Consider the following 14,849-nt stretch of genomic DNA (forward strand, 5'->3'; position numbering starts at 1 on the left):
GACAGGGGGAAAGCAAAACTATACACACTGACATAAGACAGGGGGCCGTCAAAGTAAAACAGGAAGACTAACACAGAGATGCAGACTTGATCTGAACAAAGGGAACACGGAGAGACAGGAGACACGAATGACCGGGGAGCACGATTAATAATAATAATAATAATAATAATGATGAAAATAAAAAAACAAAACACTGGGTCACTGACCCAGGACCGTAACAGTTATATGATGTATATGAAATAAAACATTTTAAATAAGTTCATAAAAGTGAACATTCAGAGTTGGAAATGAAAAGCTTTGCTTCAGCAGCTGATTACATCTTTCATGCTTGATCTTTTCTAGATTGGTTAATTAAAATAAACGAACCAACGATTGTTAGTTTCGGCCTGATAGTTTAAAGTCAGAGTTAGCAGTGTGCACACGGCGATGGACGTCCTGCTTTAGACTCGCAGTGCACTGTGGCTTTGCTGCATAAAAGCATCCACGTTTTGTGGGCTGTGTCACTCGTTCAGACGAGCACACAGGGGGAGCCGAGAGGTGTCTTTTGTTGCTGAGAGTTGTAATCCACTCTAATTCAAACCACAGGGGGTCTGTGAGCCTCAGAGACCCCCAGACTTCTGGTATTTTCACACGGTCCCGACTACCACCATGTCCCTCCATCACACTGCCGTACATAGGCTTCAAAAAAGAGCTTAGGAGCTGTATGTACTGAGCCTAATCTACTGTACTCACTGATAAGGTCTGCACCTTTATCAACCTGTGTTTATAATTTAGTCCAATATTCAACAACACCACAAAATATCACATCTGATACACGGATGAAGTTCTAGACTCTCATTGTTGTCCTTAGTATTCACCCATCCAACAAAACACTGACAGCTATCCAGAGTCCAACATTACAGAAGGCAAAGACAACTAGGTCACACGCACCAAAGATGAACAGCGAACATGAGATAATAGAGCTAACAACAGTTTTTGTCTTGTTTCAGGCATTTTCCTGTCAGTGTAAGGCAGTGAGTACTACATTATTGGTTTCTATAGCAATTTAATTAAATCAAACTCTGAAAAAACATGCTTTAAAGACATAAAGATGTACTAAATGAAAAACGGCAGCCCACGGCTTCCCAACATGGCCCAGTCTTTCTTTGGAATGTTTTGGTCAAATCTCAGCAAAAGTGTTAGTTTTTGATGAATCATCCACAAGTGGACTCCATCCAGGCTTGATGATGGTGTGCACTGAGTGATAACAGTGTTTCTTTTAAGCACACTTCCAGCACTTGGCAGACCCTTACTTCCACTTACTAGAAATGGAAAAGGACGCTCGTCAAGTTTCATGTGCATGGATGCAAACTGGGAACACAAGTGAGACGTGGTTTACCACTGTGGAACACAGGCGAGCGTGGATGTTTCATTTTTCTAAGTGTGGGTTAGATGTTGGGTCACATAATCGTTGCCGAGCTGAAGCACGATGTTATCTGTTGTGTAATTGTTTGACAGGTACGTTTTGTATTTGCAGTGATAATAAGTTGGGTGCTGTGCCTGTTAATGAAAACGTTTGGTTTGTTACGTTTTTACAGGATCAAACCTTAAAACTCGTCCATCATTTGTACAGAACTGAACGTCTTTGCACTGGTAGAAATGCTGTGTTTGTTATAGACAGCACAAAAAGCTGTGAATAACAATATAAATATATATCGCATCCAGTATTCATTATCCTGCGGTTCCTCGGCCTTTGCTTTCCAACAACTCTTGAGTGAAATATAGAAATCCTTAAGGAAGTGTTAATGCCTCGCTGCGTTAAACCGCCAGTGAGTAAATGTGTGTTTGTTGTACACAGGGTTTATTAGAGTGTTCCCTGCTGCCTTGGTAAGAAGGAACATAGACTGTATATAAAGGATGGCTGTAGCCACAGTGAAGTCATCCACCAGTTTATGGAATATTGGTTTAAAGCATTAGCGTTTAGAGCTAGCGCTGACTAGCTACCCAGGTTGATGAGGTGCATCTCTTAATGTGAAACTAAAAGTTCATTTTTGTTTTTAAATACAACTTTATTGAATAGCTTCAGTTTTTTTAAGCTTTAATGTCGTTCCAACCATTCTGGGCACGGCTGCTGTTCAGTTGTAATTAACGAGGAAGGAACTTCGTTTTGAAGTCCAAAAAACGATTTTTTTTAGCCCCCAAAATTGTCTCTTGGTCCTCAGTGGTAGAGTGGGGTGATGGTCACTGTGAGGGGACCCTTTACATTTGACATGGCAGTTTGATCTGTGGTAAAACTAGAAGTATTTTTCAGATCAGCTCTAAAGTCTACGACTTTTAAGTCTTCTGACTACCATGCTGCTAGCCTCAGCTTCCAAAAACATCTTTGTTTATATTCACAACATTAGATTTTTCAGTCAGAGCCCAATGTGTTAATGAGGGATTTAAACCCCTGGATTCAGCCATGCTAACACATTCACAGAGGATATAAAAATAAACAAGAGGGAAGCCTGAATGTAAAGTCAGTGTAAATAGAGCGAGATTCACACAGAACTGTCCACTGTCCTAGACACAGAGCAGTTTTACATCCAGTTTCGGTAATCTGCTTCTGATATGAGATCAGGTGTTTTCCCCACAATGTTAGTCACCCTGTGATGATGTCATATAGGCCATGAGCTCATTGATGAAAAAAAAAAGCTAACAAAGAGCATCAGCCTGTTCATTAAGCAATAAAACCAGTAAAGGTTACCTTCATCATCATCATCATCATCACATCTAATAAGGATTCTCTTTACTATCATGATAATCATTTTATTTATCATCATCATCATCATTATTATAACCAGTGAGGTCATCATCATTCTCACATTCATCACCACGACCATCATCGTTATCTTCACCAATCCGACCACAAATTTAGTTATCTTCATCGCTGCCATCAGGTTTTCTTTATCATCATCATCACAACTTTTACAGGCTCACTGTCATAATCATCATCATCATAACCACAAATGGTTGTCTGTCAATAGCAGTTGTCATCATCGTAACAATAAAACACCACGCTCTATTTTCATCATAGTCTTCATCATCAGCAACATGAACTTATCTTCATCATCATTACTGTTACTAGAGATGACCGACATTACTAGAATGACCATTAGAGCCAGCGGCAAAATCTTCCAGATAAAAAACAGACAAAAAACTCCAAACTAGTTATGAAGCAGCCCGAGCGGGTCTGGTTCCTGCTGCCTTGCATCTTATTTCTTATTTCTCCTGGACGCGCTCTCTGTCGTGAGCGCGCCGTCACGTGGGAGGTCCCTTTAAGTTTCCATCGACTGAGGCCTGAGCGTGTCACATGGACATGATATAATGAAAAGGCAGGAACAGAGTGAGTGCGCTGGGCTCTTTGCTAAAGCAGAAGGGAGCAGAAATGTACGCAGTCATCTGCCGACAGTGTAGAGGGCCAGCGGGGCCGAGCCCAACCGAACGCTGCCGATCTCGACCGGGCTGGGCCGAGCCGGACAGACTGCGCCTCATCGGACGGGACCTCTGTGTTCGCCGTTGCACCTGCCAGCTGTGACACGCACTTTAAAAGAGGAGGAAAATGTCGCCCGTGCGTGCGCGTATTTCGCACAGTCCCGGAGCAAAGGAGGAGCGCCCTTCGGTGAGAGTGAACTTATTTCTAATAGCTCGGCTGATGTGGGGATCGGCTCCGTGTTGCTGCCGCAGGTGCGTTTTCGCGCTTGAGTTGTGCCTGGTAGCCAGCCTGCTGTATTCTAGTGAGGACCCGCATCTCTGGGCTTTTGGAATAGTGCGTTTGTTGGAGAAAGCGCAATCACCCTGCAGGGGAGTCTTGATCACGGGCCATGTGCGTGTTTGCCAGTGTCCGCATTCCAGGTGGTGTTGCGCACATAGAAATTGAAGTTGAAGTAAACAAGTGGGGATAAGGGTTCGACTCCGGTGCTTTGAGAACGCGTTTTCACGTTGAGCATGTTGGACTGGAAACATCCCGCGCCTCTTTGGCGAACCCGAAGCTCTGAGTCGAGGTGCCAAGAGCGAATGAAGTTGTCAATGATGATTTGTGCGGCTTTTACAGCAAGATGGATTATTTGTATGTTTCACAGTTTAATGAGGGCTCGCAGTGTTTGACAGTTCTCCAACTTAACAGAGAGATGTGCCCAAAAGGATGACATTCTGTAAACTCCGAGTGTTAAACGGGCTGTGGCGGTTTTCTGGCTCCGGGGCTCATTTACGAGAGCGTCGCTTTAAAGCAGCGGTCCTATTTGTTTAATAAAGCCATCCAATTTCCCTGCGGGATGCCTGCGAGGTGCCGTCAGCGCTTCAATGTGTCAATACTGACTGGTGAGGAAAACAAGAAAACCACCTGCCTGCTGCTCTGGTTGTTGCGCAAACACACACACATTCCCTCTCCCTGTCTCTCAGACACACACACCATCCAGCGTATTGCTGATTCATAACTGGGCAGTCACATCATTGTGTATATGACACACACAGTTCAAAGAGCGTCCTATTTTGGCCGCCGTCTCACCCAGAAAGGGGAAGTACTTCAATATTTTAATGCGAGAGGCTCTTCCGGAGTCGCTCTCCAAGTGTTCCAAGAAGCAGCTGATACAAAAGGCTGTCCAGATCCGATCAGCAGAGCAGACAAGAAAACCCCTAAAGACGTATGTAAACTCTTTATAATATATAACCACGACTTATTCCAGACTGTAGTGTCTAAAATAATCAGATTGTTCCATTTCTTACTCGTTTTATATAATAATGATACAGAAGAAGTAGCAATTTATTAAAACTATTTGTTACTGTAGCACTGAAGAAGAGCTGAAATATTTTTATTAGGAAATTAACAAATTAGTCGACTGACAGGAAACTAAAGACAGATAACACCAGCAGTCTATATTTGAAGTTGTGGACAGTTTGGCTGGAAGAAAAAGTCAGGCTGGCGACACTGCCCGCGTTTAAACTTGGTTTCTCTTTGTTTATATTAAAAAAGAATTAAACAACTTACAGATGGTATAATTGAAAAAAATAGAACAGTTTTTAACATTTCAAACACATAATTACTTGATGTAATCATATGACCGCAGTAATTATAACAATATATACAATGAGCCAAATTGCTGCTATGCTTCAGTACAATCCAGAGGAGATAAGGAAAACTCTTTCTTTATGATGTGACAGCGCTAGCCTAATAATTTATTTCGTTAAAAAAAAAAAAATCTCTTGATTAGATTTTTTAAAGTCCAATAAGATAAACTTGGTTCTGCTTGAAGGAAGTGAAATAAAGTGTGCTGAGTTAAAGTCTGTGTTCTGTCCATCCATCGTCCCCGTCCCTCTGCTGTTTCTGTGGCTTCGTAAGACATTATTTGATTTCCTTCTTTGTTCCTGTCATAATTATCACGTCCGCTCGAGGACGGGTGCAGTATGCTGTTACGATGCATTGCTAGAGGTCGGCGAACAATCAAATTCACTTGCAATGAGCCACTCTCACAAAGTAAACCTTTAAGGCTGTGACAGGATTCCCCGCTTATATCTGTCATTAACGTATGTATCACAGTGCTGTACTGTGGAGCATGTGGCCTGAGCTTTGGAATCCAGGGCAGACATTACATAACAGTAACACAGTGATTCTGTAGTGCACAGCGAACCAATAGCAAAGCTCTGACATCATGTTTTCTCTGTTCAAATTACATCAAGTTAACTAATAATTTGTTACCGCAGGTCCTGCTCCAGTACAAACTTACGGGACTGCATCAGCTATGATTCCTACATCTGCCACTGCATCATTTTTTCAAGTTCAAATAAAACCAACCAAATTCTGTTTGTTTGACTCGAGGAATGATCGGTTTCCCGATAAACAACATCTGCGCCCTGACAAGTCTGAGCATTGTAAAACGTGACCTCTGCTGTCCTCCAGTATTTGTATGGTAATGAAATTTGCAATAATCCCACAGCATTAACCATTAACCGCATTAATCCTGCTGTGTTTGGCCTTATTAGAACACGAGAACAAATCCATCATCCTTTTGAAGCAAACTTTCGCAGCTCTAAGCTGTTATTTCCGCCCTCGAGAGCATTACTTGGCAAACTCGTATGCACAGAATTCCATCAGTGAGTTTGAACTCGGATTAGCCGCATGCTGGAAATGGCTGGAGTATGTCAGTGGTGTTCAGCGGCGATAGCATGGCCTCCCTGTTACTGTGTGTTCCTGTTTATCTGTGACTGTTTTTGTGGGTGCATACACGTGCTGACTGAAGACAGACTTTCCAATCTGCGTCACAGACTGTGCCTGACGTCTGTCAGATGTTTGTGCTCGCCTTGTCTCAACAAATAGCTCTGTTTCATTTGAATACGAATGACAATGTGTTGTTTTCATCATTTCTTCTGCTACCTTGTGTAAAGGGTCAGTGCAGAAGCCGATTTATTCAACGGCACCGTCCACTGAGTCTCTTTGCTGCCACACAGCAGTCTTTGCTACTTGGATCCCCAGCATCAGAGGCTAATCTGAGAAATGAGCCTGTTACTTGTTTTTTCCCTTTGTTGTGTTCTGAAGTAAATGGTGTATGTTTTTTCTGTGAATAATGAGCCACAGTGTGAGAGCAGCTCACACAGCCAGCTGTGAAAGTTGTGTTTCCGCTGGCTTTATGTGGTCATAATTAGCAGCTCCCATGTGACTCAGTGATGTGTGCGTGTGTGTTTGAGCCTGTATGTAAGAGCACGCCTTTGAGCAGGGGCATGCTTGTGTTTACATGACAGCCGATCAGAAAGGGAAGTGACGCGGGCGGCAGCGGAGGGGTGAGAGCAGCAGACATTATGCTGCTGCAGAGTGGGAGAGAAAGGAGTGAGAGAACGGGGAGCAGGAAAACCACAGACAGATAAAAAGGTGAGACAGGAACAAAGAAGCTAACGAGCGATCGCTTTCTTGGTTACTGCGTGATCGCTGGCCTGCCTCTGTGGCTGGATCCGTCGTAAACAAATGCAAACATGCAGTAAAAATGAGCCAGTGTCCATGTGGGCTGGGCGAGTGCGCATTTGATTATGAAATGTGTTTACCCTCAGCTCACTACAAAAGTAGTGGCACAGGCTTTTGTTTGTCCAGAGCTGTGCTCGTTCCAGCTCGGAGCCAACCTCCTTAGTCGCTGTTCAAAGTGACCTCATCATCTCGCTGGCCAGCCGCCCTCCCAGACTCGAGCTGACTGGAACTTACTTGTCGGTTAAATGACTTTCATAACAGCTCGGTAATGGACACTCCTCAAATATTTCCTCAGCAAACGGAGGTCTTCCTAGGGGATGGGAAATGGACATGGGAAGATGGGTTCTCAGATGTATCTCAGGCCCAATGAGCCATCTAACACAACGAGAGACGTGGCAAAGGAATAAGCAAGCAAAATCAGGTTACTCTGCAATGAGTTTAGGCTGTGCTGACCTTCCCTGACTGACAGCAGTATTATCGAATCTGGGTCCTTCTGTGGATTCTTCATATCGTACTGTAAAACACCGATCGTGTTCCCAAGAGACTGCAGTATTCATTATAGTCAGACAAACATGAAGGTTGTACTTGGCCAATCACCAAATCTCCACCTGCGTGAGCGGCGTGACAGCAGAGGTAACTGGGTCATCACGATCAGCTGGGTTCTTCCTCTTTTCTGCCTCATTTAGTCTGCACAGCTGTGCCTGTAAATATATGTCTCTTATATCAGATGCTGACATACATTTAATGGCAAATTAACAGCGTTCATCCCACGAGGAGCACGAGTATGCTTATTAAGTGCCGTTCTGTGATTTTTACTTTAAGTAACACATTATAGTCCAACACTGGCGAAGAGAACGGGGTCTATCCTCTGTGGAGCACGAGGGATACTGTAGGTCAGCTCCTTTAATTATTAGTCCAAAGAGTTCATATCCAGTGTGGCTGAATGTGCTAAGCAGATGTTTGAGAAATACTTGATTTCCTATATTAACAATTTGTCCTGCTGTAAAGCTACAATTCTAAAAATTTGGAAATCTGAAGAAATCTCTGTGAATTTGGTCAGAAATCAGCATAGTTTAAACTGAGAAGTGCAGATTGTTGCGCTACAATGCCACTGATCTCTAGGCTGCTCGGTACATACAGCAAAGAAGCTCTGAGGAAGTAGAAGAAAATCATTTGGTGAGTTAATGATTTTGTGCCATCCACAAATGTAGGCTCTCCAGCTTTTTACAGTTTGGGGTTGTACCATCAGAAATGTAAAGGCTTTATCCTTGAAGCTTGAAACTTCATGGTACTGCATTTCCATGACATTGGTTTGCATTTGGAGCTGGACCCAAGATGCTGCGCAGCAGCTACACACTTGTTTAACACCAGGTCGCTAGTCTGTCACAGGACTAGCACAGAGAGACAATCATTCACAGTCACGTTCACACCTACGGCCAATTTACAATCGCTTCTTATTTCACTTATGACTGCTGTGGGATATGCATTGTGATTGAACTGGGAGTGGAGGTGTTCTGGTCAGAGGTGAGTGGCGTATTGCATTGTTGAGCAGTCTGCAGGATGGAGGCTGAATTGGCAGCGAGAGTCTGGCCTGGCACCAAGCTGCTTGGCATACAACTGGCCTGGGGAGGACGTGAAACGAAGCCTCAGCAGGGCTCGGGTAATGGAGGAGAAAACCGCCCACAGCTTTATTAGGGAGGATCAGAGAGGTAAGACACAGACGCAAATAAAAGAGATTTGTGTTAAAAGACAAAAGTCTTATTTAAATGAATTTCTTCTACTTCCTCTCGTTTGGCAGAGCGTCTTTACTGTGGGAACATCAGGTCTGCCTTTAACAAAGATGTAACATTGTGTGGGTAACAGCCCACTGCCCATATGTCTGCTGGTCAGAGCAATGACACAACAACACAGGGAAAGGAAATGTGCGGCGGGGGTGAGATATAAACACAGAAACGTAAAGAGGGAGAGTGATGGTCTGGGTCATAGATGGGCTTCAGCAGGAAGAGTCCGCAAACTCTGTGCTTCTGTTTCCTTTCACAAGTCTTTCCACCTTTCCACTTCACCCACATGCATACAACTCACACCATTTCTGCTTGCACTGTTCTTGGATAAGGCATTCAGACTGCAGAACACAGCAGACAGTAGCAAATAAAGAAGAAGAAGAATCCAGACCTAAATCTAAATGGATGGTTTTGTTGGTGACCCCGCCCCCACAAAGTGATAGGAGTAATATGAACCATACGAGGATGAAAACAATAGCCAATACTGAGGTTTCAGGAACTGCAGTTCCTCTAACGGCCACTTGAAGCTAGCTCCAAGAGTGAATGACGCCCCCACAGAGTCTGATGTTAAAATGACCAACTCACACAACATTAAAAAGCATATTTAAAGACTAGTACAAGAAGTGGTTTTGGTCTCTATGGATACTTTCCATTGTCATGAGAATAATCTGCTGTTTTGACTGACAGACGTATCGACACTGAGCTGGACCTCTCCTCTCTGTTTGTACTGTTAAGCATTTATTTTAATATCTAACTAATAACACATCGTTCTGTTTGGCACAGCCAATCTCAGTTTTGTTGAGTGAAATCTCGTATTTCATTAGTCGTTATTCAGCACTAATTAGCAGAGATGTGACGAGTGACTGCACTGTGTAGTTATCAATACATTCATGCAAAAGATTCTTGGTTCAAGTCTGGGAGGAGTCACAAACTGGCCGCCTACTGCCTCCTAATGGGAGGGTGGGCTCGGTAAGGGCATCAGTATAAAACATGGATCAGCTGTAGCAATCCACTGGGAAACAAGGAAGCAGCTGAAAGCTGATCTCAGGAAAACAACATGGCGACAGTTGTCTGTCTTTTATATACAGTCTATACTCTGAAACTTTATATTAGTTTCAGTTCCCAGTTTTAGGAGTGAAACAAATGACCACAAAGTATAAATAGTAAAGGACGGGAGGGTTTGATGAGTCCCTTGTTGTTCAACATGGTTTTGATTTGATATTTGAAAGGATACAGGAGGCATTCAAGAATTTTGTCACATGGTGAGGCTGTACTCGGAAATGTTACTTAAACAGGAGAGTTTCTGTGAGCTAGCGAGTGCTACTGCTCGGCAAAGTAGGCCAAAGGCACAGGGGAGTGTCACATGAACCAACACTGCTATGTTAGCCATTCTCCAGTGTCTTGTTCAAGCCACAGATGGGAAGAGAGACACTCACCGAGAGAGAGAGAGCACTCAGCATGCGTCATGTATCCCATGCTGCTTGACGTCTGTGCATGACACCCAAAACCGCACTGCTGAAAAGGGGAAGTGCTCATTTCTGTCGGCCTGGAAACCACACTGACCTTCTCCGTAACCACTTTAACTAGTGCTGAAGGTCAGCAGAGCACAGGGATTTCTCTGAGCTTAGGGTGAGTGTCCAGCTCTCATCTCGGGCCACAGGAGACCCAGGAAGTCTGACCTGGTCCCTAATGCCACAGCAGCCAAACCGACAAAACTCTATTGTCAGTTTGTCGCCTAGCGTGCTGTCACCTCCTCCTCCTCCGCCGCTGACTCTCTCTGCAAGCCTGCTAAAGTGAGAAGCATCCCCAAGGAAACAGAGGGGTTAGTGAGAAAGACTGTGGGAAAATAATAAAGCAGTGCGGTTGGTCAGAGTAACAGTTGTGAGGTCATAGGAAAACCAACTGGTGCTTCTGACGCGGCTGGATTTATTCCTGTTTGAACATCGTTGTCTAGGAGGCTTTCTGTCATCTGCCTCTGTAAAATACAGTGAGGAGGGAACACCAGTTTCCCCAGTGGCTGGAAACCAAATAGACTGGCCATACCAGTTCACTCCACAAGAGAAAACGCCAGGGTTACGTGGGGATAACACAAGATCTCGGGTTCCTGTGAATTCACAAAAACGGCACACAAAGAAGGCTTTGGTTTCTGAGAAAGCCTCTTGATGTGGGCTTGCTGAAGCTGCTGACACTGTAATGTTTGTCACACACACACACTCTCTCATCCCTTGTCAGCCACTTCCACTTGTACACGTTGATTGTACATGCAACAGCTCTACTCTGACCTACATTGTTGAGAATGGACATGGAACACTTGCCGTTTATAGCCTTTTTTCCTGTGCCGGTCCCTGACGTAACAGCAGAGCACAAAGTTCCCTGAAAAAGTTCTGCTGCCTTTCCAAGATGCGGAACAATAGAAAGGACACCGCTTGTACAGGCTGAGGCCGTTTTTTGTTTTCCATCATGCTGGATATCACTTTGTCCAAAAGTAAAACACTTCCAGTTTGACTTCACACGCTGTGTTTGCTTGTGTAATGCACTTTCACACACACCAACTGAATCCACTGTGCCAGAGAAGGTGACACTCGGGAGAAGCTTGCTCACAGAGATGCACACTCATACTGTTGTTCAGTTTCATTGCACAGGCTTAACTATGCTGCACAGTATTATATATACATGTTTATTATAATGTGATTATTTATTTGACAAGACTGTCGGCGCTCTCGTGTCTGCAGGGTCATATGGAGTTAATGAACTGATGGGCAGACGTTCTCTTCAGGATTTTCTGACAGCAATCAGAGTAAAGATAAACCTTTATTAGTCCCACACGGGGGACATGTTTTTGGTCACAGCAGAGAGAACAAGTTAAGAGCAGTAAAATTTTAGAAAAACACAACAGAATACGATTAGATAAAATAGAAAAACATACTAGTTCCTGCAGCCCCAGACCATGACACTACCTCTACTGTGTTTGACTTTGGGAATATTTTGTTTATGGAACGCTGTGCTGGTTTTATGCCCGATGTAACGAGTCGGACAGTCCTTTGTGTTCTCTTTGGTCGGCACTTTGTTTCTATTGTTGAATCGTGAACACTGACATTAACTGAGACAAGTGCGCCCTGCAGTTTGTTCTTGTTCTGGGTTCTTTTGCGACCTCCTGGATGAGTTGTCGATGTGGTCTTGAAGTAATTTTGGCAGACCAGACACTCCCGGGAAGTACACATTGTTCCAGATTTTCTCAGCGAATGTGATTTGTGATTCGTTATGATCCAAAGCCTTGGAGATGGCTCTGTAACATGATAGATGTCAGTGACTTTGTTTCTTCTCTGTTCTGGCGCTTGTTCAGATCGTGGCGTGACCTGTTGCTTTTTCTTTCAGCCTGCTCCACTTGGTCAGACCAGTTCTATTTAAATCATTTCTTCATTTAAAAGAGTCTGGCAGTAATCGGGGCTGCCTCTGTGCTGAGTCATGGTGAGGTAGAATCACAGGGCTGGATGTTACTACACATGCATGCAGAACCTTTTACAGGGAAAAGCAAACACGTGTCTTCGTTTGATAAACCCATCCATCATCTGTTCACCCAATTTGTTTTTTGAGGTGACTTTTAATACATCACAACTTCTGTTTATTATTATTTAAAACTGATGAAAATCAATAAATAATGTAAAACGAGCACATAAACTATGATATCTGACTCTAAGGCTACGTTCACACTGCAGGTGAAAGCGCATCAAATCCGACTTTTCTGACCCTGTGCGACCCATATCCGATCATGGTATGACAGTGTGAACGGCACAAATCCGACCTGGGTCACTTTTGTATGTGGTCCTGAATCCGATACATATCTGATGTTTTAGAAAGCGACTGCTGTTTGAACGGTCATGTCGCATTAAATCCATCTTTTACGTCACTGACACAAGACAGACGCCAATTATCAGCGCCGGAGAAGACATCGTGAACGCTTCCTGGCCATCCAGTGAAACTGTTGGGAAGACAACGTTGGAGAAACGTGAACATTTTATTTGTACTGTATAATCTGCAGATTCTGACAGAAATCTGCAGCTATCCTTTGAAGCACCGCTCCTCTAAAACAGCAATAAGGATCATTATTAGGCCAAATGTAAATAACAAAATAACTTTATAACTTAAAGCAAAATTGGGAAACGTAAAGTCCGAAGTCTTTATATTAAGGGCCATCAGTCAAAAAATACTGTTTGCTCTGGGTCTAAACAGAGTGCGTTGTGTGTGATGTTGTCTTTTGCGCATGCGGGCCGCTTTGAGGGTTCACACTAGAGCGCGTTTGCTGTCGCATTTTATTTATAGTGTGAACAAGCAGACAAAAAAATCGGATTTGATCAAAAAACCGGAATTGAGCATTAAGACCTGCAGAGTGAACGTAGCCTAAGAGAAAACATATTCTAATACGGTGAAGCACACAATCACAGGGACACAAACAATGTAAAAATAAAGATTATGTTACGCAGCAGCAATCCCACTATATGCTGTTCTATGTTGAGATCATGCTTTTAGTGATGGTTATCCTCAGGAGCGCGCTCCCATGTTGAACAATATTTCATTGTTCTACATGAATTCTGTGCAGGTGGTGAAACAAACGTGGCTGAAGCCTTTAGTGCCTTTAATGTTTTACTTGAAATCATATTTGATAGAAGCACAATGTCCTGTCATCACACAGCTCAGGGGAAGTACAGAGTTGGGCAACGGTTCTCGTTTGGTTTGTCAGTACTTACACTGTGGATGTGAGAACAGATTAGCACAGCTGAATCAAATCTTTTCTGTTGCAGAATAAGGTGCTCCACTTGTGTTTGTTTCTATGTGTGAGAAGGAAGTGCGAGCCTCGTTATCGCCGCCACGGCTCTCTGGCCTCGCCTCAGCCGAGTCATGAGGCCTGTGCACGCGCGGCCGACTTTATTTTATTTTTGAAATCTCACAGTGTCATTTCATTGACTTGACACTCCTCTTAGCCTTCCTCTCCCACTGTGTGCGCTTCTATCTGGTCTCCCTGCGCTTCCCCTCCACCCCCGTTCCCACGGCAACACGTGGCTATCGGTTACATAACCACGACACATGTGTTTGTGTGCATGCGCATGTGTCCCTGCGGTCGCCCCTGGCCTTGGGAAACCAAACATGCAGCTTTCAGGTTTTTCTCGCTTTTGGGTTCTTGCAAGTGCATTATTGATAGTGTTAACACTGATCGCGCCACAGGCATAAATAGAGCCTTGTGTTTGTTTGTGCGGTTGTGTGTTCTCATTTTACACCGCTGCAGTGTATTTCATTTCCACTAGATGGGAACAATGTGCAAGTAACAAACACCAAATGTGGCTGCTAGTGCCAGCTTAAGTTGTTGATGAGCAAGCGCTGATCAGTAAGATGAAGGTGCTGATGGTGCATCGCCGATAAATGCGTCGCTCGTCTGTGTGCAAACCGCGCTGGCTGCTTCATTCAATAAGTGTTCTCGCTCGTGTTTGTGGTATGAATGAGGATTAGTGTACGATTGAATGTTGATGTGGATGTGTGTGGGCGTCTGAGATTAATCACACACACACACAGAGCCAGGCCCTCAGATCACCTCTAATGGCCCTGGGCAGGCCTCAGTAGGGGAGGCCGAGCTGCTGTTCATTTCAATTAGAGCCATGTCGAGGAGTGAGCCCAAGCATCAGGCTTGCCCCTAATTGAGCTCATTTCATATTTATGAGGCAGAAATATGGGTCTGCTCTGCGGCTCCCAGAGGGGCGCTTTCACTTAAGATTGCTAAAACACGTGGTTCAAGTAGACGTCAGGTCTGTCTGTCGTATTTGAGAAAACAAAAATGGTGGGAAAAAGCTAAGAGATGAGATTTTTTGCTTGTGTGTGTGAGAAGCTCCGGCAGTAAAGCCCTCAGTTCCTCATCTGAGTGTACAGTGTGGCATTGTGCAGCGGGGCAGTGAACGCTGTTATTAGAGTCCTTATGGCCCACGCTGTGTCTGTTGTGTTGGCACCTTCTGCTTATGCTCCCAGACTGACCTCGATAAATCCCGGCACTCAGGAATACTGAGTGCTCATGGAGCTGACTCTTCCTAAAGGGTTCCACACACACTGGTAGG

At 44.1% G+C, this 14,849-nt stretch overlaps 1 long non-coding RNA gene across 1 annotated transcript in view; it reads left to right on the forward strand.

The window, feature by feature from the left end:
• The first annotated feature begins 2,842 nt into the window (after nt 1–2,842).
• LOC134647122 (uncharacterized) overlaps nt 2,843–14,849 on the forward strand; it is a 58,641-nt gene continuing 46,634 nt past the window's right edge. Inside the window, exon 1 of the long non-coding RNA XR_010096806.1 lies at nt 2,843–3,640. This is a non-coding gene — a long non-coding RNA (uncharacterized LOC134647122). The remainder of the gene's footprint in view (nt 3,641–14,849) is intronic.

This window comes from Pelmatolapia mariae, linkage group LG17 (assembly GCF_036321145.2).
Source record: "Pelmatolapia mariae isolate MD_Pm_ZW linkage group LG17, Pm_UMD_F_2, whole genome shotgun sequence".
In the NCBI taxonomy this organism is placed as follows: Eukaryota; Metazoa; Chordata; class Actinopteri; order Cichliformes; family Cichlidae; genus Pelmatolapia; species Pelmatolapia mariae.